We start from the raw sequence: 9,363 nt of genomic DNA on the forward strand, positions 1-9,363 counted from the left end.
TGGGACTATTTCTTCAACTAGAGGCTCACGAAGGGGCTCAGAGGATTCTTTATTCCTAGAAGAAGATCTCTGAGAAAGGGAACCTCTAGTTCTAGAAGAGGGACCCGAGCTAGAAGAAGGAGTGGATGTGCTACCACCACGAGCATACCCCAAGCTACGGAGTCTTCCCCCTCTTCTATGCCTAATAGGAGCATTGGGGAAGTTATCTAAAATGGGGGTTCTCATAGGGTTAGGGTTTGGTGAAGTCATGACAAAGAAGATTGAAGTAGAGCAGAAGAGAATAAGAGGTTTTTGAAGGATTAAAGTGTTTGACACGCTTTATGTGGTACAAGACAAGTAAAGAAGTTATATTTATATTAATGGGTAACCGGCAAAAGGAAAAAGTACAATGATAGAAGAGCTATAATAATGATAACTGACACTTCGTGGATAGGGAAGCCGAAAAGAAAGCCTAAGAAAGTGCTGCAAAACTGTAGAACCAATAAGAGGATGACACGTGTCTAATGCATTAAATGGAAGTGACAATTGAAGCATCAATTCTGTCAGAGCATTAATGGTGAAAAAAATTCTCTTTTAAATGAATTCCACTTCCCAAATATTCAAACTGATGAATAAATGGAAAGTGGGGGGGCTATCTGTATTGGGGAAAATTGTATTGTATATATATATATGATGACGTGTCAGGACACGTGGATTGGTCAAATGGTCAATAAATCTCAATTAGACACGATTCAAGAATTGTAAAACAGACACGAGCAAAGAAGGAGGAAGAGGCACGGGACATCAGATAAGTAGCACGACGCCCGTACCTATTTAAATCATTTATATCCGGGTATCAGAAGGAATGAATCTGGTTATAAAAAAGCGTGCAGATATAGCATTTAATGGGTATTAATGCTGAGTCCGTTAAGGAATATATATAATAAATGTAATGATTGTGTAACATAGCATTCAATGTCTTTAATTATTCATAATAGCCTCATTATGATTTGGGCATAACGTACATTCTCAAAGGTACCTATAAAAAGGAGATATATGATCAGTTGTAGGACACACGAAAAGCTATTGAAATATACATTGGCATCATTTGTTTTTCTTGATTATTATATTGCTACTCAGAATTACTTCTTTTTATTCATTTCTTCGATTATCAGTAATTCGAGTTTTTCTAAATTCTAGCTTTGACTAAAATTCCATTTTTTGGTTAAACAATGCTTTTAGTATAAACTAGTCTCTACACTCGTGCGTTGCACGAATATTTTAAGTCAAATATCATATAATTCGTACGAAAGATATTAAAACTTTAATTGCGTAGGTATTCTAATAGTAACATTTGTTAGAGAAATAAAATAGAAATAAATCATGTAAAAAGAATTACTCACATAATATAAAAATCAATCAATATTTTCAAATTTTTTTGATCAGTCTATATCTCGAAGATTTGTGCTTTAATAACTAAGAAGAAAAGTAATTAGCCACGTACTTATATATATGCTTAATTAAATACTACAATTAATTTCATAAATCAAACCTACAACTGAAGGAATGATAGTGTACCTTTACACGAAGAAACAAACATAGAAGTTAAACCTCAATATATATATATATGCTATTCATGTTATCAATTACACAAGAAAAGTATTCGTACTCTTAGTATGTTTTGAGGTTTAGGACGACATGTAATTATAGTACAAGCGCCTGATTTAACCAAATTTATAGGAGTTTCAGTCGGCTGCATATTTAATTCATATTATAAGTAGAACTAAAATTGTACAATTGTAGTTTAAATCGGAAAAGTAAGTAGAAGTAAAGTTGTAGTTTAAATGAAAACGAATCGTATCTTTCAATAATATATATTTTGAATATTACAACTATGTCCACCTTTAACTTGCTTCATTAAACATATATCTTATTTATTTAAGGGCATAATTCAATCAATATTTCAGGGATATTTTTATCGTTTAACATTTAGCATGGAACATTCGTGCTTTTATAATAACTAGTTTCTACGAACGTGCGTTGCACGTTGATGTTCGATCACTAAAAAATTTGATATTCATACATTTCATGTAGATTCTCAATCAACTTTTATATAAATTAAGGAACCAAATATTAAATTTACTTAGAATATTATCTGTATGACCGCAATAGTTGATGTGGAAGAAACTGTAACAATCTTCAAATGTGAATACACTTACATAATAATTGAATTTAAACTGATTTGATATCATCGTATGAACTTGTGAATGATATATATACATATAATATAAAAATAAAAAATGTAATCGTATCTCACCTAATACTTCTTTATATAAGATGTTTTTGGTGTTTGTTCCCTTATGATATTTTAGATGCTTTGTTATTAGAACTTTTGTTGTTGACATTGATATCCCTCTTGAAAATGCAATATATAATAGTCAATGTAATAAAATATCTTGCACATATATAGTCCAACATCTGAACTTATTTGGCTAGGTCTTTTATTTATCGTCATTGCAATACACAAGCATACACGCAATTATTTCTGGACGAATTTAAGAGGATATCCTTCATTTTATGGTGAAAGTTGAATCTTGGGGATAAACACATGCTTGGAAGCACATATATCCATCATGATTGCTGCAAAATAAGAAGATCGAAAGAAAGACTAACCGTAATAAATGAACAATACCGCCAAAAGATTAATTAAACGTAGTTATATTCCTGTGGTGTTTTGATCTTAATTTTTATTATTAAGTTTTATTGAAGTGAAATATTATCATGTCAAATTTTATAAAGAAAAATAAATACGGCATTGTATAGATGATTAAGTCAAATCAAATTGTCCCATTAAAATGAGTATGAAGGAGTCCTTGACTAACTTAACTTTAAGATGTTCGTCTACTAGGTTTAGTATTTGGTAAATAATGTTTAGTTGAATTTATAATCTTATCAAATAAGAAACAAAACTTTGGGACAAAAAATGAAGTTCTAAAACTTCTACAATTAATGTAAACTCATGTATAATTAGGGCAGTGCTTGTATATATAATATGACAAGTCTTTTACGTGCTTGTAGAATTTTTCTTTGCCAACTTTTCTCATAGTAATTATTAAAATTCTAAATATTATAATTTTAATTAATTATGAAGTTGTTTCTTTGAAGGAAAATTGTATATTTTAGAATGTATAAGGTTACTTAGTTCTAACACAAAATTATATTTATACCCATCATTAAATTGCTACATAAAGGAAATATTAACTTTAACGGGCTAAAAGGTCGATCAACTTTTCGGGGATATTTTCGTCTCTTAACATTTAGCTTCCTAACATTCGTGCTTTTATAATTAAATATAGATATAGATATAGACATTGATATTGATATAAATATAGATATAGATATAGATATACAACAACAACAACAACAACAACAACAACATACCTAGTAAAATCCCACTAGTGGGGTCTGGGGAGAGTAGAGTGTACGCAGACCTTACCCCTACCCCGCAAAGGGCAGAGAGGCTGTTTCCAGGAAGATATAGATATAGATAGATAAGATAAGATAGGAACGTACACTACTAGAAATTCGGCAAAAACCGACCAAGATTACCCGACCAACTTTGGTCGGTCAAAAAACCGGCCAAAAAATCGACCAAAGTTGGTCGGTTTTTCAAAATATTTTATTTTTTAATTTTTTTTACGAAACCGACAAACTTTGGTCGGTTTTCTTTGGCGCAAAAATGCGGGAAACTATTTTTGAGTTCGCGAAATTTATTTTTCAAGAAACCAACCAACTTTGGTCTGTTTTTTAATTAAAATTAATATTAAAAAAAATGACCAACTTTGGTCGGTATTCTTAGGCCGGTCATTTTAAAAAAACGACCAACTTTGGTCGGTAATTTTATTTTTTTAACAAAATCGACCAACTTTGGTCGACTATTTTCGTACGAAAATACAATTAAGAGTATAAATAAATAAAAAGACAATATTAAAATAAAATGCACCAATGGTCTAGTGGTGGAATAGTACCCTGCCACAGTACACACCCCGGTTCGATTCCCAGATGGTGAATCTCTTGATTACATAATTAAAATACCGACCAACTTTGGTCGGCTTTTTTTGCAATTTTTTTTTTTTTTGAGTTTAATTGACCGACCAACGTTAGGTGGTAATTTCCAATCAACTTTGGTCGGTATTCTTAACCGACCGTTAAAATACCGTCCACACGTAAATGGTCACGTTTTGGTCGGTAATTGGCCATAACCGACCAACTTTGATCGGTTTTCTTGATCGATTTTTGGCGGATTTCTAGTAATAGTATTCTGTTAAAAATATTACATATAGATAGATAGATATAGATAAGATAGGGACGTTTTCTGTTAAAATATTACGGCTACTGTGCGTAACAAGTTGGCTACTTGTCTTGTAATGACTGTTAATTTTATATTATAATAATACTATCCTGTTATAACCACAAAAAAAAATTATAAGCAAAGCGCGGCCGCTGTGTGCAAATTTTCATTGCAGATCCACTTCAATTGTTTAAGGAGAAAATCTCACATTATACCCATTAAATTTAAATTATTTACCCTTAAATACTTATACCTAAACTATTTACTTTTTCTACCTATGCAATCAATACTATTTACCCGCCCAAATAGTTTCCTTATTTAATGTATGTAAAAACTCCTAAAATTTAAAATTTTGAATGCAAACAAAGAATTTGCTATTTTTTTTCTCCTGACATTAAGAACACGATTTTTCTTCTTTTAAATTTTTTGTCTACTTCTTTTTTCGTTAGAGAGTGCTAATAATAAATTTAACGAAATCATGTTAGAATAATTTTACAAGTTAAAGATGTATACAATTAAAGTAATAAATATGTATTCCATGTTGGATATAATGAAGTTATGGATAATATTTCAAATATTTAATATCACCGTTAATTTTTAGATTTTGAATGTGCTAATATCTTGAACTCTGAGTTCAACTATAAACAGTTGAACTTCTATGGTGATAGAGTAAAAAAATCTTTACACTAACTAAAAGAAAAGATAACTATACATAAGTATTCGTGCATAAGAAGCCATATAAGTAATTCGGAAAATAGGCAAGTAACATGATACTAATGTATACTTTTAAGTTAGGAAAATCAAAATATACCTGATCTCGGACAATATACTGATTAAACATTGAACGTGGATTTTCTGATGTATAAATATTGTAGAAGCCATGATGCACCAAACAAAGGTGTTCAATATGTGTTATATAACTCTAAACGTAATATTTTACCTAAATACAAATTGTAATTTTTCGACGAAAGGTGGTCAATTGACCATCCATATGACCATGTGGCTTCGCCACTGATCCAACCTCATATATTGTCTATATTTTGTAAACCTTGCAGTATAGTCAATCTAGAGCATTGATTGACTGACTGGTAATGCTTTAATAGTTTGTTAATCAATCATTTGTAGAATATTCTGTGAATTTGAGTCACTATCTGTTAATGTTATGTGAAAGTGAAGTCACATTGACCACTCTTTCTCCTCAGCAGCCAGCGCACAAAAAGATTGTCCTTTCCGCCACGCTATTGAAGTCCCGCATTAAACATGTGCCAATGAAAGGATCTAAGATATGGATTTCAATACCACGGACCTTGAAGCTTGAAACTCATAACTTGGTTTGTTTGAGTTTTTAATTGTTTTGATCCGATCCTATATGGGTTAGTTTGGAAAGTTGATTGGAGGTTGTAGCTAAAGTTTCAGTCAATTTGGTGGAGATTTTGTAGTAAATTTTAGAAATTTGGGTTAAAATATAGTTGAACCAGAGAAGAAGACGAATTTGTATTGTATACCCAAATAGTATACAAATATACCATTTTAGTATACAATTCATTCCAACTATATACCCTATTAGTATAGCTATATACTATATTGGTATCATATGCTAGTTGAATTATTTTTTGATTGTATTGGCTGCATTTAAATCGTACAATATTTGATTTTCTTTTAATAATAGTAATATAGTACAATATCTTGAAATACCTTATTATATTAATATGTGATACACTATTTTTTTATTTTTCTCTTTATGCATGTGTGTTATGTAATAGTAGTATAGTCATATAGTTGCCGGGAATTAACTAGTAAAACTGTATACCATGTTGGTATAGTTATATGCCATATTGGTATCATATGGTAGTTTGAACATTGTTTTGGTTGTTTTAGCTGCATTTTAAGCGAATTCTATTATGAAATTATTTATATCAACATGAGTTGCAATAATGCTGGAATTTTTGTGTGCCGATGGACATAAATTGTGTGTATTAATAGTTTTTATAGTTAAAGGCAATTGTTGGAACGACCCCATACAACTATATACCTTCTTAGTATACGAAATGAACAAGTTGTTTTGCGAATATTTAGCTTGCAATACGAGCATGTAATTTTCTCATACTTTTATTGCGTCCTTTAATGTTTTGGTAGAGTAGTATAGTCGCAGATAGTTGTAGAAATCATATGCTCTGTTGGTATACATATATACCATATTGGTATCACATGGTACTAGAAGTCTTTTTCGCTACTTATACTTTTGTTGTATTTTTTAATATTTTTCATTTTTATTCTAACTAGTATATATGGAGATTTGGTTGTCGTAGATTATGTTTTCTTCCTCTATAACTGGTTGTATTACTGCTAATGGTAGAGTGTGTATTGATATTTATAGGAAAGGAGATCAAGGTTTGCATGGCAACCACGTGTTGATTCTTAGAATTTGATTATGTAATTTATGGTGCTCAACAGCAGTCAATGTGATATCCAGTGTATTAGATCAAGTGACAACTGATATTATTCAGTTTATAATTGAATTTAAAAAATAAAAAAAAAGGTATATTGTACTAGTTATATTAAAAAAAGGTGAACAAATATTTACTGTATCAATTATTTTTTTTATTGTATAAAAAAGGAATAATAAAACATAGCGAAAATGGTAAATGACATTAGATTATGAAGAGAAAAAGAATATAAAAAAACAAGAAGTTAAATGAAATTAGAAAAGGAAAAAAGAAAAAAATAAAAAGAAAACGAGAAAAAAGAAAAGCAGAAAAGAAAAAAAAAGAAAAAAAAGAAGAAAAGAAGCATAGAAATAAAAAAGAATTGGAGAATAAAGAAAAATTTCCCACAAAAACTACTATGGGTAGGAAATGTAATTAGTTTATGGGTAGAAAAGTAGACAAGGGTAAATAGTTTTGTTTTTGTGGGTAGCTGTGTCAAAACCCCTTGTTTAAGCCCAAAACACGTATTACGAGGCTTCCCACAAGCGTAGATTTTGCATTGGTCACTCCCTTTTGTCGGGAGTTGTTATTATTTGGCACATCATATTATTTTTCCGGGCTAGTTACATGGCACTGTGAGCCCGTGTGTGTGAGACGGGAGAGTGATGACTGAGTGAGGCCGAGAGCCTGATTATGAGTGACAGTTATGGGATCGGGCTGCACGCCGTAGCGGTTATGTTGATAATTTTGATAGCGCTTGGGCTGTAGGAGCCCCTCCGGAGCCCGTAACACACCCCCAGTGAGCACAATTCATATTTTGAGGGATGGATCTTCCCTGGACATGGGTCTTGTCCGAAGTATTTATACTTGGAGATGGATTTTCTCCATAGGGCTGGAATGGCCTTCCTCGGTACTGAGTGACTGTGTCAGTGATGTGGAAATAGCCAGATTTACAAGTGATCATTCAAAAATAGTCACAGTTTCAAAAGTAATCGAAATTTAGCCATTTTTCATGTAAAGATAAATCTGAACGAAAATACTGTTCAAAATCCGGAAAATACTCCAGCATAATATACTGGAACTCCAGTATATTATACAGGAGTTCCAGCATAAGTATACTGGAGTTCCAGTATACTCCAGTATAATATACTGACTTCCAGTATAATATACTGGAGTTCCAGTATAATATACCCGTCCAGCATAATTGTATACGGTCAAAATCAGGAAGGACCGATTTTAAAGTCTCTACGGCGTTCCAAGCCCGACCTCGACGGGCTCGAAGCATAGCCTAAGGCTCGTCCCCGGAGCACTCACCTCGAGAGGGTATATCGAAGGCTCATCATGGCGTACCTCGAGGCAGCATAAAATCGACGATCGTCATGGAAAGGTGGGAAAGCTCCCAAGACCATGTATTAGACCTGACCAGGTCTGCAAGAATCGTACAAATCCGTATTGAGCCATTGCGCAGCTATACCAATGGCATTTCCCCATCATTATTAGACATGTACTATGTTAGGATCCCCCCTCCTATATAAACGGGACTCTTGTCATCTTGTAAGAGGATTCGGATTATTATTGAACATATTGAATACAATACAACATTCTCTGCTCTTTGCTAACACAACTGTTCTTCACATTTATTGCTTATTCTTTCATTGTTCATTTATTGTTCTTCATTTATTGCTCATTATTAACCGCAAAAGGCCATCTTTGAGGCCTTCATTATCATTATCTCTTCATCAATAGCTCATTACCAACTGCTCTAGATAGGCCTCGAAGCCTCTGTTCCAGCCAGCTCGAGGCTCGGTTCTGTGATAGCTTTGGTTTGCATCTCTTATTCTCTTTACTTACAATTAGCATCTATTGCCTAACAACTAGTATTAAAATAAATCACGTATTTTTAGAACCACAAAATAAAATATCATTGTAGTTACTATTTTCAAGGTAAATAGTTTGGCACCCACCGTGGAGCAAAAAATAATAGTGATTGTTTTGGTGCTAGTTCTCTGAAAACGCAAGTTATTCTTCACACTTTTTCTTGTCCAAGAATCTCTGATTTCAGGTCAAAATGTGTAACTCAGCAAATGCACGCGAAAACAACGGTATTGGGCTTCAGGGAGGAAACGGTGCAGACGTTGGTATACCACCGCAAAACCCAGGGGTAGCACCAGCAGATGCCGGTGTACCACCACAAAACTTAGTGGAGGCACCAGCAGAAATCCCCATCGACGTGAGCTCACGAAACGCTGTGCATGTCGATGTAAGCTCTCCTACCGACGGAGGTGTGCGCGGTGGGGAAAGAGACATTAGTCTTCAAGTCATTTTTGAGATGTTTCAAGCACAACAAGTGGTTATTACTCAGCTACAAAGTCACCAAAAACTCCAAGCACAGTAGCACCGAAAATGGCTCCTCGAGTCGAGCAGGCATCGGAGAGATCGACAAACAACGGGTCAGCAACAGACCCGCTATTGTGAAGATGCTCGAGGACCTCACCAAAAGGATTGAATCAGGAGAAAAGAAGATAGAGGATAACGATAAAAAGGTGGAGACTTATAACTCGAGGGTCGATCAGATCCAGGGCGCACCTCCGATCCTGAAGGGCGTAG

This window comes from Nicotiana attenuata, unplaced genomic scaffold (assembly GCF_001879085.1).
Source record: "Nicotiana attenuata strain UT unplaced genomic scaffold, NIATTr2, whole genome shotgun sequence".
NCBI classification, from domain to species: Eukaryota; Viridiplantae; Streptophyta; class Magnoliopsida; order Solanales; family Solanaceae; genus Nicotiana; species Nicotiana attenuata.